Source organism: Aphelocoma coerulescens, chromosome 7 (assembly GCF_041296385.1).
Source record: "Aphelocoma coerulescens isolate FSJ_1873_10779 chromosome 7, UR_Acoe_1.0, whole genome shotgun sequence".
Lineage (NCBI taxonomy): Eukaryota > Metazoa > Chordata > Aves > Passeriformes > Corvidae > Aphelocoma > Aphelocoma coerulescens.
Genome location: NC_091021.1, coordinates 4276113 through 4290634, shown reverse-complemented (window position 1 = coordinate 4290634; position 14522 = coordinate 4276113).

The window sequence follows — 14522 nt, the reverse complement described above, 5'->3', positions numbered from 1 at the left end:
CCCTAAATTGGCACCTCAATTGAATTATATAGAGATTCGGCAACTACAAAATGAGCCATTTATTGATTCTGTAGATAAACTGAGGCTCATGGTGGAAAGACAAGTGGAAGACCCAAAAACAAAGGAGCATATTATAACACAAATTGCAAAGACTAATGCCAATGAACCTTGTAAAAGAGTGATTTTGAGTCTTCCATTTGATCCTCCACTGACCCTGAACCAGATGATTCGTGCTTGCATGACATTAGTTCCAATTAACCAGCCAAATTTAAAAACGAGGGGGAATGTTATAGGGACTGCAAGTGGCGCTGATGCAACAGCATCTCAGGACAAAAGAAATGCTAATTGGGTCTGTGAGAAATGAGACAACTCTTAGTTAAAAATTAAAACAATTTATTAAAACAGAAAAATTGAAAAATTAGCAAAATATAAAAATTTGGGATCCTATGGCTCAGTAGATGGTATGCCCCAGGAGAGCAGGGATTTTTCATCTTCTGGCTGAAACAGCACTGGACCTCAGGTAGAGGAAAAAAAAGGGCTTGCAGTGCTAGGCTGGTAAAAAAAAATTATATTTCTAAAGGCTCCTTAAAAGGAGTAGGTTTTTCCAGCACTGAACTCCTCAGCAGGCTGGAGGGAAAAGGGGCGTGTCTTTCGCTTGCTCGTTGTTTTATAGCCTTTGCTCCGCCCACAGCCCGCCCACAGCCCGCCCACAGTCCGCCCCTTTGGTTTAAGGTGATTGGTGTTTTCCCTTTGACAGATTATCTCTGTCCACCAATGGCTCATCCTTTTCAGAGGGGTGGTATTAGTTGAGATAAGGGTCATTAAAATTCAGGTTGCCATGGAGCTTACAGGGTAATGGCTATGGGGGCTGGGCTGTTTGTTGGAACTGGGGTTTTGAAATCTGCCTTGGAACCAAAATACAAGTAAAAACATAAAAAAATACATCCAACACATCTTAAAACACTTGTAAAAGTATACAGTAAACACAGGAAAGATAACTCTTATGGTGTACAAGTGATTAATGGGACTTAACTTTTGGTACCTGGGCTGATGGGTTAATTTTAACATTCAATTTAAAAATATTTAGCTCAAAATTAATTAATTAAAGCACTTAATATGCAAAGACCAAGCACAAATAGGGATTTCATGTATGACAGGTCTGTCACAGGTGTGGTAAAGCAGGGCATTTAGCCCGGAATTGCAGATCCCTGGCTCAAATTAATCCGAATTTCTGAGCTGTCTCCCCAGGGCAAATGACATCACCTGCCTGCATTGGGATGCAGCCAAAAAACTGAAGAAGCAGCATGGATTTGCAGCCCCGCATGTAGAAATAAATGAAAAAGCTGCAACCAGAAAGACTGTCACCGTGACCAGGGCAACTCAAATGGACTCAGTAACACCCCAAAGAGTCATCATGAGTTGTGAAAACCTGAAAGACTCTATATTTCTTGTATTGGGAGATGCTGTACACGCGCCATCTGACATCTGTATAATACCTGAAATTGTATAAGTGGCGTCACAAAGGCTTTTCACGATTAACATCCAGTGTGTTAACCCGCTCTTTTTCCTTGCTGCTAACCAGGTTGTCACCCAAGCCATCCTCATGCCCAGCAGTCCACTACAGAACTGTAACGCCTCTGTCTTCTAGGCTGAGGTGGTTGGGCAAGACAAACCTATGCTTGGCTGCAAACTGTCTTGCCAAGGCTCGGACATCAGCCTGGCAGGAATGATGAACACACATGACAGTCATTCCCTCCAACGGCTGGCTGTCACACTGGGAGTTGCAGCTGGCAAAAGGTATCGTCACTGGTGTGGGGGGGTCAATATCTGCCCAGAGAAGCAGGGATATTGTCCATATCGAGGGTCCAGAGGGACAGATAGCATTGGTCTGCCCGTTTGTTATTAACTCCGGGTTTACATTGTGGGGCAGAGGTCTCATGTCCCAGTGGGGCGCCTGGGTCGAAATTCCATATCGACCCCAGGATTTTTAATAGGGGCCACTGCACAGCACCTCACCCAGAAATTAAGTTGGAAAACTGAAAAACTGGGAGGATCAGTGGCCTTTGAGAAAACACAAATTAAAGGCGCTCACTGCACTCCTGGAGGAGCAATTGAAAAAGGGAAACATTGAACCCTCCAATAGCCCTTGAAACTCCTCGGTATTTGTAATCAAAAAGCCAGGGAAAGACAAGTGGCGCCTCCTCCATGACCTGTAGAAAATAAATGCAGTCATTGAGGACATGGGACCCCTGCAGCCTGGAATGCCTTCACCCTCCATGCTCCCTAGTCAGTGGAAGTTAGTGGTCATTGAGATCAAGGACTGCTTCGTCCAGATCCCACTACACCCAGATGATGCACCCCAGTTTGCCTTCTCGGTACCTTCCATCAACCAAAAGGTTCCCATGCAGCGCTACCAATGGTGAGTTCTGCCACAAGGCATGAAGAACTCACCCACCATCTGCCAGTGGTATGTGGCTTGCATTCTGTCCCCTATCAGAAAGTTAGCAGCAAAGGCAAGAGTGCTCCACTATATGGGTGATGTTTTGGTGTGCACTCCTAACCAATCCTATTTAGACTGGACATTAGGGAAGGTAATTGAGGCCTTAGAGGCAAATGGATTTGAGATCCAGGCCGAAAAGGTCCAGAAAACCTCTCCATTTAAATACTTTGGACTAAAAATCCATGAACAGACTGTGGTTCCCCAACAAATTAAAATTAATGATGGCCCCAAGACCTTGCAGGAACTCCATCAACTCTGCAGGTCCATAAATTGGGTGAGGCCGCTCCTAGGGCTGACGACAGAAGATCTCGCTCCTCTGTTCAACCTCCTGCGAGGGAAAGATGACCTCACATCACCCAGGCATCTAACAGAGGAGGCGAGACAGTCCATTTGTAAGGTACAGGAAGTGCTGTCGTCCCAGCAGGCACACCGCTGCGCCCCAGGTCTGTCTTTTCAATTTATTGTATTATGGGGAATGCCATACCTCCACAGGCTGATATTTCAATGGGACGAGGTGCAGAGTGATCCCCTGTTGATCATTGAGTGGGTTTTCCTCTTGCACCAGCCATCCAAAAGTATCACAACGCCACAGGAGCTCATGGCTCAGTTGGTGATGAAAGCTAGATCCTGCCCCCGCACCCTTGCAGGGTGTGATTTCACATGCATCTATCTACCACTAACAACCAAGTCGCTTGAACACCTAATACAAAACAATGAGCATCTCTAATTCACCCCAGACAGCTACCCAGGCCAAATTTCTATACACAACCCAAACCACAAACTGTTTAATTCGGTCTTCAAACTCATTCCAAAAGAAATTCAAAGCCGAAAACCTTAGATGCCCTGACAGTCTTTCAGATGGCTCCAGAGCTTCCTGTTAGTCTGTAATCACTTGGAGGGATCCTCGCACTCAGAAGTGGGAGTCTGTTGTGCAGGTAGTCGAAGGATCACCCCAAGTGGCAGAACTTGCAGCTGTGGTCAGAGCATTTGAGTGGTTCAGTGAATAATTTAATTTGATAACTGATTCAGCCTATGTTGCAGGTGTAGCTTCCAGGGCAGAGAGAGCCTTACTAAAGGAGGTTGCAAACCTAAAAATTCACAATTTGCTTTCAAAATTGATTCAACTGATCTCCCACCAAAAGCAAAAATTCTATGTCATGCATGTGAGATCACACACTGACCTGCCAGGATTTAATGCCGAAGGGAACAGGAGAGCAGATGCCCTAGCAATGCCCATTGAGTTAGCAAATCTGCCTAACAGATTCCAGCAAGCACAGCTGAGCCATGCAATGTTCCACCAAAATGCTCCAGCTCTCATCCGAATGTTCCACCTCACTAGAGACCAGGCGAAAGCCATTGTGGCAACATGCCCCAACTGCCAGAAACATCAGCTTCCATCATTAGGTCAGGGGGTTAACCGGTTAACCCCCGAGGCCTAGGCAGTTGTGAGGTATGGCAAACAGATGTCACCCACTTCCCCCAGTTTGGCCGCCAGAAATATATTCATGTTTCTGTGGATACCTTTTCTGGTACAACCTTTGCCTCAGCCCACCGTGGGGAGAGGGCCAAAGATGTCCTCAACCACCTAGTACAGGCCTTTGCTGTGTTGGGGACACCAAAGAAAAGAAAAACTGACAATGGCCCTGCGTACACCTCTGCAGAGTTAAACAGATTCATGAGTGAGTGGGTGTGGATCACATCACTGGCATCCCTCACTCGCCCATAGGCCAAGCCATTGTAGAAAGGAAACATCAAACACTAAAAAATCTGTTGGAACAACAAGGAGGCGGCAATGAAATCACCACCCCCATCCTAAGACTCTCTAAAGCATTGTTCACTTAAAACTTTTTAAACTGTTCCTATGAAGAACCTAACCCTCCTATCATGAGACATATCACAAACTCTGCTAAAAAATAAACTGAGAGACCTGAGGTCCTAATTAAGGATCCTGACCCTTTACATATACGTGGTCCATACCGCCTGGTCACCTGGGGTAGAGGCTATGGGTGTGTTTCCACCCCAGATGGTCCAAAATGGATCCCTAGGAAGTGGATCAAGCCTTTTTTGAAACCACCAACAGATGCCACAGCCTGGAAGAGGAGAAAAACCAAACCACCTAGAATAATGACTTCTCTTCCAGGCCTGAAAGACAAACCCTCCCCTTCCCAATCTCTCTAATGTGTTTCCCTTCCCAAAAATGATCCTTCATTTCATTTTGAAAGAGGGGGAGTCCACGGGAGCCATCGTTATTTAAGTCAATTGTATTTGTGTTACACTTTTCCTAAAGCTACCACCCTTGACTGTGTGATGACATCCCACCTGCTGCTGTCCCACCTGCTGCTGCAGCTCCTCCTGTGCACCGGGAGCTTCAGCAGCTGGATTCTCTCTGTTATCAAAGACATTGTATGGGTTTTGGTTATGGTGTTGTTAATTTTACTTGCCCTTCTGTTTTTTAAGCATTTGGTTTTAAAATCCCTTAAGTCCTCTTCCTCATTTCAATATAATAAAAACAGAGGAGTTGTTGGGGTGACCCAGCCCACTGCTGGGCTGGGGCAGGCGAATGTCAATCAATTCAGGGCCCTCCCTTGGGTGGATTTCCCCGCCCAGGACAGTGACAATGAGGAAGGGTCAATGGGCAGCACAGAGACTAAGCCACATCCCCCTGGGCGGTGCCCGGGTCCAAACGCCTCCCCCTGTTCGGGAAAATTCTCAGTTACTTAGTTGTTCATGGGCTCCTTGTTGTAACTCCTGCCTCCCAGCTTCCCCCATTGGTTCTTGTTGAATTGTATCCTCCCCCTGGCTTGTATCTCATTGGTTGCCTTCCCTCTCCCCGCTGTTTTCAAATCCCCTATAAAACTGAAAGCAATAGACCCCTCAGAGGCTTGTTGCTGGTTGCTGGAACCTCTGACAATAAACCAGTTGGAACCCAGACCAGGAGCCCCTCTCTTTTCCTTTGCCTCTGGATTAACGCGAGCCCAGACCATCAGCTCCTTGACGTGCCTCCTCCGTGGAGGAGTCAGCCCGCGCGCCCAGCCGGCGCCTTTCTGCTGCCGAAGCCGGTCCTGTAGGATGTCACAGAAGTAATGCTGCATTCTCTTCTGACTGAGGACACTTCAGAGCTTGTGAAAACAAGCCAGGGACAGCGTTAATCAGGTCTCTTCCAGACTGAACTATCCTATGATTACTACGTGCACCAGCTGCTTCAGAAATTTCTGGCACAGTTCACTCACCTCTTCTGCTACAGGTTTTACATACAGAGGTCGAATTGTACTGAGGAAAGCTGGAATTTCAGGCAAGGTCCTGGATGTCCTGGCACCCAGAGCCACAGGAATATCCTGCAGACTGTGGTTGTTCTTCAGCCTGTGCTTCCTTCTCGTGCAGAGTTGGGGGAATCATGGGAAGACAGCACTGCTCCATGTCCTAGGTGGAAATGGGTTTGGTCTTCGCTACCATCCCTTCTTCCTGCTCCTCTCAGGCATTTGGTCTGATATTTGTAATTCAGCTGGGTTAAGGCCTGCACACTGTGGTTGTTACCTGTGATTAAACCCTGAAGGAGCAGGACAGCTGGGAAATATGAAATTTTCTGATGTGAACAACAGGTAAGTGGATCTATTCAGGAGCAAAACAGTCTGGATATTTCTTACCATTGCTGAATATTAAATTCTGGCCCTGTGCCTGCAGTTTATTCTATCTTTTAGTCACTATTCATCTTCCCTCCTTTCCCTTTTTCTATTATTTTTCAGATGCCTAAATGAGAAGCTTTGCAAAACGCACAATGTGTTTTCCTTATGTTCCTGCCCAGTCTAAGCATAAATTATAGCTTAAACTTGGGAATACTGCATCTGTCACTAGTTGTAAAGCAGCCTTGAAGAATTTTGTCTTGGCAAGTCTAATTGCTGATAACTGCTTTTATCTTTATCTTTTATGCAAATCTGGGTGCTCACAGGACTGCTAATTTGGTGGTGGGCTCAGGGAGGCAGAGCTGTGGTGGGCAGGGTGGCTTCCCAGGCACTACTCTGCATTGCAGTGGGATGCCGCGGGAAGATCCTTTTTTCCAATCCCCAGGAAAAAACCCTACTTATTTGAGTTCCTGCTTATCCCTAAATTAGTCTTCAGTGTTTATTTCTAAATAAAAAGAAATTGCCTTGTGAGCTGTGCTTGCTTTCCTCGCCTGGCTCCCCTGCCTCTGGCAGTACCCACAACGTCAGTGTGATCATTCTGCCTGCCAGCCTGGCTCGTGGGACTTTCTCTGAATTGTTTCCCCATCTTACCTGCTCCTCACTTATAGTAGAAGCACTTACTGCTTGGCAGAAGTTGGAATTATGGAGTCATGAAACTGCTGGCCCCATGCTTGTCCTTCAGGTGTGGCTGTGGTGCTGAGCGAGCGGCCTCACACCTGTGTGTACCTTGAGGAAAAAGGTGACTCACTCTTTCTGCTTCTTCAGCAAAGGAACAACAGCTAACGGGGGTGGTAGCTGGGAAGGATGTTAATACAAGGCTGCATGCTTTGCTGGGCATCCTATGGAGCAGCCTCTTCTTGCGTTAAGGCTTTGCTGGAGCATATTCACCTCACTGGGAATCTGGCCACTCAGTTAACAGTCCTAGAGACTGTCAGAGCACCAACTATGAGCATAATGTGCAAACTGATAGCTAGCTGAGGTTTGCACTCCTGAAAATGGAGTGGTCATAGAGCACAGTGGGGCTCAGTGCCACGGGGGAAGTGTATGTTCAAAGCTACACAGCTAGTTGTGTAAATTGCAGTGCCTGGTTTACCTGGAAAGGTCAGCAAGGCAAGCAGCTGGGTGGCTGTCTTGTGGCTGGCATGGCTGGCTCTCTGCAGCCTGTTTTCAAAGCACATTCCTTCCAGTGGCACTCAGTATACTTTTCCTTTTATTTTCCAGGGTACAAAAGAGGTCCTGAGTTCCAGTGTGATACATTATGCAGAGAGGCAGGGCACGGCAGGAGAAGGCAACTTTAGTTCTGTGGGATTTTGTTTTTGCCTTTTTAACAGGGAAGAATTGAGGCGTTATTTGTGCAGAAGTGGCAGTTCATTGGGTCCTGGTCTGGGAGAGTCCTCGAGCTGGGAGATGTAATAAGGATCAGCAGTGCCCCGTTCACGTGAGGAGGCTCGGTGCTGTCATCTTGGGAGCATGTCCTGCAGCATGGACCTGCTGTGAGGGCTGCTGAGCAAAGCTTTCATGTCATGTGACGTTTTCCAACAAGTGTAAGCTGGGGTACAACGAAACGCTTAATGTGCTGCAGCAGCTGCCACAGTGAGGGAGGTGAAGAACTCACAGAGGAAGCCTCAAATTAAGTATCAGCTAGACATTTTGGATTAAATCTGAGTCACATTGCAGTAAACCCTTTAAAAATACATCAGGAGAGAAGATTTCCTTCCTTTTTACAATTGTTGAGTTGGTTTCCTTAAAAGGTATGCTGCCTTTTTGAGGGACAGGAGGTTAACATTGACAGGAGGTGAGCCATCAGCTCCCATGTCTGGGACCTCTTATCAGGTGGCACCATTTGCATAACCGGTAGCTTTCAGAAGCAGAGGCAATATTTTGTTGCTGTGGTGTGGATTGGCAGGTGCTGTTATCACTTCCATAGACTGTGTGTCCTCTCATTTATCTCGCTGCTGTCAGGCTCCTCCTACCATGTCATTGATTTTATTTGCTGAAGAAGAAAGAGAGCTTTAATTGCATAATTCAGAATGTACAGGGATCATATTAACCTGGAGAATTCCTGCTGGCTCCCATTCAACTTCCATCACCTTTGCCACAGTGAGCTCAGGTTCGCTGTCACAAGCATGTGTGACACTGCACTGCAGACCAAGCAAGGGTGTAAAAGTACAAAGCCTGCAGTAAAATGCGAATAACACACCCTACTTTTCCTTGGCTCTTTGTGTCCTTGTGGAGGCGTATTTCTTCCCTGCCTGTTTATGGCAGAGCTGCATGACCACTTTGGGGCAGCCTTCCTGCATGACATGCTATAGGTGAGGATGGAGAGCACAGGCTCCTGCAGCCCTCATGGTCAGCACCATCCCTGTAAGGCGGAGCTACCACCTGGAGAAAATATTTGATGGAGGATGGGGAGTGTTGTGACAGGGTTATTTATTTTTTCCCTGCTTGAGATTCTGTGGCCTCTGCTGAAGAAAAGGGCTTGGGAAAAAATCTTTGGTCTGACCATGTACTGGATCTTCTTATGCTCTTACAATCAATGATGTCAGCCTGTGATGTCAGCCAGTGATGTCATCCCCCCATGCCTGTGGAGAGATGGGCTCAAATGTTTGATTCGCCTTTTCCTGGTGCTTTGTGCTTCCTGAAGTCCATTTCTTCTCTGGGACAAAAATCCCGTTAAAGCAAGGTTTTAACAGGGGTGGTTAAATATGATAAATTTTGCAATAATTATTTTGCAATTTATTCTTGACATGTAAATATTATATGCCATCTCCGTGTTACCTGGAAGAAGTCAGGGCCATCAGATTTCTTGGCTAGCAAGTGCATAGCAAGATAAGAGGAATAATCACTTTTTTTTTTTTGTGTGTGTGTGTGAGTAAGAAAATGTTTAGTAGAGAAAATGGGAGGGCCTAGGGAGATTTTGGAGGGACACCCTTCATGGTTTAGGCTACAGAACAATTTGGCAAAGTAAGAGAGTTCTTTTGTAAGGAAGAAAACTTCCTCGAGGAATCTTTCTCTGCAGCACTTCTTTTGCTTTGTCCTGGAGAAGCTGGTGTGTACTGGCTCCATCAGCTTTTGTTTGAAGTCTCAGGTGTGCTCCCTGTCAAAGACTTGCGTGGTTGTCCTTACAGACCATGAGAGACTTGCCTAGAGGAGAGCACTGTATGGCATACACTGGTGTGACCCCCAAATTCTGCATTTAATATTGTCGAAGACCTCTGCAAAATAAAAACAGACAGAAGAGTGTGTCTAGTCTGTCCCTGATAAATGCATAGTCCTTGAGTAGCGGTTGCTTTGGACAACCAGGATGCTGGAGCTAGATGAGTTGTTTAAAAGTCCTAGTGTAGCTATTGATTTTTCCCTTCAGACAGCTGTATTCAAACAAGAACAGCCATGGCATTCCAGGAAAGGGGCTGTTATCTCTCAGCACGGAAGATCACCACAATCTTTACTCATAGCCCTGTTCTTTTTTCTTCACTGTGTTTAGTGAAGAAACTCATGCAAGCAGGACAGAGGAAAAGGGGCTCTTAGCGCTTCAGGTCCATATGACTGTCTTAGTGCATGTAATTACCTGGAAACAAATATGACTATAGACATCTCCCATAGTCACAGGCAATACTGAACAAGTCATCTGCTTAATGGAGACTGTACATCTGAAACTGCTACAGCTCTGTGGATGACTAGTTCCTTCCTATGTACATAAATCTGTGAGTGTATAGTAGGCTGTAAAATTTATGAGCACTTCAGCCCTTATAAATTTTATCCAGTGTGGCCTTTAAAATCAAGGCTTGTTATTAGTATTAAATGCAGATTTTCATTATTATTAACCCTCTGCTCACCCCTTGCCTTATGGGGGGTGGAGGGGGGGAGACAAAAAATGAACACTAAAGAAAAGAGAAAGAGAAGATTTAGCTCATTGGATGAAAGTAGTGAAATCACCTTCAAGTCTACAGATTGGCAGACTAAAGTCTGGTAGTAAAGATTATATAATCCAGATGGGAAGAATTTGAAGGAGCATATTCCCATTAAATTCTAACTGCCTAAATGCAGCATTGCTAAAGTAAAATATGTGTGAAATAAATCACTGTTCACTACAGCTAGATGGAAATCAAATGGTTTTCTTGGCAGAATTTAACTCAGTTAAGAATGTGAGATATAGTTCTGTTGAAATATGTTGCACTGACATGCAGTGTCATTATGAGGATGGAATTGGTAACTGGAACCTTGAATTTACATCTCTGTGCTCCTTTTTCCATGATTTGGCTGTTGTCCATAGGAGCCATGACATAGCATGTTCATGGCTGTGTTAGAAGCTCCGCGGGACGAGGAGCCCGGATCCCAGCGGGGGGAGAGAGAGAGACAGTCCAAACCAATATGGTTGATAAACGAACTCCGTTTATTAGCAGTCCAAAGGCACTTACATAGTATACCAGCTTGTTAGCGCCTAAGTGGCTTAAAGCTTATCAAGACACATTTCTATTTCTACATAATTGGACTTACATTGGCAAGTTTCCACAGTCTTGTTATGATCAAAAGAATTCTGTGCCCATCTCCCTTGTTCACTCCCGGATAGCACAGCTGCAAGTTTTCCACTCCCTCGCTCTTTCTCGGCCTGCTTCTTTTCTTCACACAGGGACTTTCCCATGGAAAGTTCTTCTCACACACAAGCCTAAAACTTCCAGGCCTATTGCTTGTACAGTTCTTTTATTGATCCCAATAATTCTATTTCCCAACATGGCTGGAACATGCCTGTAAGCAGGGGAGGATGAGGCTATGCAGAGCCAGGCTGCAGGGCAAAGCTGTTTTACAGATCTGATGGGACCTGGGAGAGTCACAGGGGGACGCAGGATGTTTAGTTCTCACAGACTTCTTGGTGGGCTACAAAAGCTTATCCCAGAGCAGTGTAAGGATATCCACAATCCATTGCAGGATTTGGACCAGTCCTCATTACTATCAGTGCATTGTATGTTCTCACTCCTGTATTTTCTTCTCTCCTTCCATGCTTTCTTTTTTTATCATGGAATGGTTTTTTCTCTTATTTTTTTAAAAAGAAAAACTGGTGTTAGGATTATGTCCTATTGCTTAAAGTGCTTGTTCTGCTACGTGTACACGCAAATTTAATTATACTGGCCATATGAAAGATGCATGAAGGTTCACCTTTGGGAAGTGTGCCAAAGAGATCTTCTGAATATGTAGCTGTTTGATGTAGGCATGTGCATAGTAATTAAACTACTGATCAAGCACTGTATCAGTGAAATAATCTTGGTAAGTTCTGTGTACTTAAGTCACTATAGCCTTGAGGCTGTGGTAAATGGAGTAACCTTGTTATTGATTTTTTGTTGTTGTTGAATATGCATATTTTATACCTCTTAATAAGGCTATCATTTTCTAGCTGTTTCTGTGTCCTTCAGAACTGAGGTTTTTCTTTCAATCACTTGTGAAGGATTTTCCTGTCACTGCTTGTACCAAGGAACTTCTCAGATGTCCTTTTCAAGGCCCCTTTGCTGCCTTCCTCCTCAGCAGTGAGGAATCCTACAATGCCACTCCAGTGAATCACCTTCTGCTCCCCCTTCCCTCTCCTGTGGCCATTGCAAATAGGACATTCTCTTCTATTCTCACTGCTTTCCAAACAAAAATACTTGCTCTAATTCTGCTGGAGTTTTGTGGGAAAGTTTAGTTATATCTTCTCTGCCACTTCTTCCTTATCCATCCCTCCCTCCCTCTCTACCCTTCATATTTTCAGGAAGACTTAAGGTCACAGGACTGCAGGATGACATCAGCAAATATAATCCATCCCTGGTGTGTCTCAGGGACAACAAAAGTGGGTCCATCAAGACCCTATTAATGCTATGGATTCAAAGTTAATGGCTTGTCCTTCCCCTCTTGTGTGTTTTTTCTCCTCTGTAGTTGGTTGCTCCATAGTTAATATCTGGTCCAAGGGGTAGCTAAATTGGTGTTCACAGTGTTGGTATCAAATTGCAAAAAAAACAGCTGAAGAAAGAGTGAGCGTCTTCCTGGGATCATCTTTTGCAACAGGTGTTGAAGATGCTTCAAGGCAGTGTAGGATGGCAAATATAGCAACCCACAATACAGTAACTCCATGAGTATGTGACCTCACCCACTTATCTATAGGGGCATGGATGGCATGCAGCATGTGAACTTGAGGAGAAGTTATTTTGCAGACCTTTATTTTGGAGTCAGTCTGAATCTCAAAGTGAGATCTGAGCATGTACTTTTCCTACAGCAAAGCTGTTTAGCTCCCCCTGGTCAGGACTAGACATGACTTACAGTATAGATGACGACAATACAAATTACTGATAAAGGTCATTTAAACTCATTTTGGGATGTAGACATTAGAGATAAACTCCTAAAATATGGCATCAGCAAGAAGCATAGTCTTAAAAATTGACTCACTGCTCTGTCCAAAGGAAGATCTCACCACTCACTTTGAATGTTGCCAGTGGGTTTGTTCTGGCAGCTGCAGCTGCCAGAACTGGAGGACCACTTCTTACTCTTCTTCTCCAGGATCTTGTCATTTTATGTCCTTTACATTGGTGCCTTCCCCTCAGCCTTTTCTATTTAAAGAAAAGAAAAATTAAAATCAGAAATTATTGGGCAATAATATGTTTCCACTTGATGCTTGTGTCCACACAGAGAACTTAAAAGGACATCTGCTAGCAAGGAGAATTCATTGTTTCCCACTGTTTGTTCTTACTAGGGCAGATGTGTGAACCGATGGAAAAAGAAACATTTGACTTTCTTAAACTCAAATGACTGTAGAAAAGAGACACAAGAAATAATGTGTCTTCACTGGTAAACAGAATCAAAATGATGTAAATACCTCTGAGCGTGAGGTTGTAGATCTCCCAAAATGAACACTGGAATACTGTACCGTTCTTTCTTTGATGTTTGAAGTGGGGAAAAAGCCAACGTTTTGCATCACGTTCATAAAACCAACATCCTATTTATTGTCACTGATAGCAGATGGGGCAGGGGCTTAAGCATCATACTCTTCTTTCCCAGAAACCTCTCTCTGAGGCATTCTGTCTCAATGTGATCAAACTAGAGTTTCATTCACCTCCTTTATTAAAGCTTTTACTTCCTGCTAAATAAAACTGTCAAAGGAAGTGAGAAGAAAGGAGCTGATTGAAGCTTTAGAGTAGAGTTTGTCATACTCTGCCTGTCCAATGTGCAGACCTCCTGCAAGGGAGCAGGACTGTATTGTCACAGCTCCCGGCACTGCACAAACCTGCTCCACCACCAGCACTTCTGTGGCTGTGGCAGTAGCAGTATATATTAATAAAAAGAAAGGATGGAAGGCCAGATTTTGATCCTGTAGGGCTCAGTAAGGATGTCTGACCTCAGCAGAGCATGTCAACTCACAGCAGCTGAGGGAATGACTTATCTCTCTTCACTTTCCCTCTCTGCCACATTAATTTGATTTGGAGTGGTAAGGATTGTGGTTTGGGGACTGTTACCTAAACAGGTGGCAGAGGGCAACAGCAACAAGGATGCATTTATAGCTATTTTTATACAGTGCCTTGGCCAATGAAAATTCTGAAGTCTGTTTAATGCTCTTAGCTCCTTGTAATTGATGTACAGATTCTCCCAGACCTTTAAAATCAGGAATGCCTCAGGCTTTGTGGTGCTGTCTCTTCCCTCTACCCCGACTTTTTCCCAGTCTCCTACAGTTCAATACTGGCATTTCCTTCACCTCTGCTGTAAAATTTGGCTCCAATTGCACGAAGTCCCAGAGGCCAATACTTCACAAAAATCAGCATTAGCAAAAGAGCAGTTGTTTCCAGCTTTCTTCCCCAAGATGATGTCCCTGTGTAACCCAGATATGGGAAGAGGGTTGGTGTGAAGCTTTCCCCAAACCTCTGTTTGCAGTTTGGGAAAGGGGAACAAGAGTGTTCCTGACTTATGCACTCCTTGTAGCATCTGTCCTGTTGTTTGTAAGAGAGATGGTTCACTTTGCAGGTAGGCAATCTTGCTCCTGCCATATGGAAATTAATTTTCTCAGCATTAATCAGATATTTAATCTCTTATAAGTCAAAGGATATGATTTTAATTGTAGCTAAATGCCTCTTTTTAAAGAAGGCTCTCAAAATTGTGCTTCCTCAGAAGATCTTTAAGACCTCCATTAAAAAGGGAAATGGCAAAAATAATCAATAATGAAGAAAGAGGAGCCCCCCCACAAGAAAATTCAATTGCTCATGAGAACTGTGAAAAGATTTCAGGGAATTGTCTCTCTATCGGAATTTGAGGGACCTGTGCTCTTCTGTGATTACAAAATAAAGTAAGAAAGCAGATTAAATTTCTGAAAGATTCTATTGCTGTTCTAT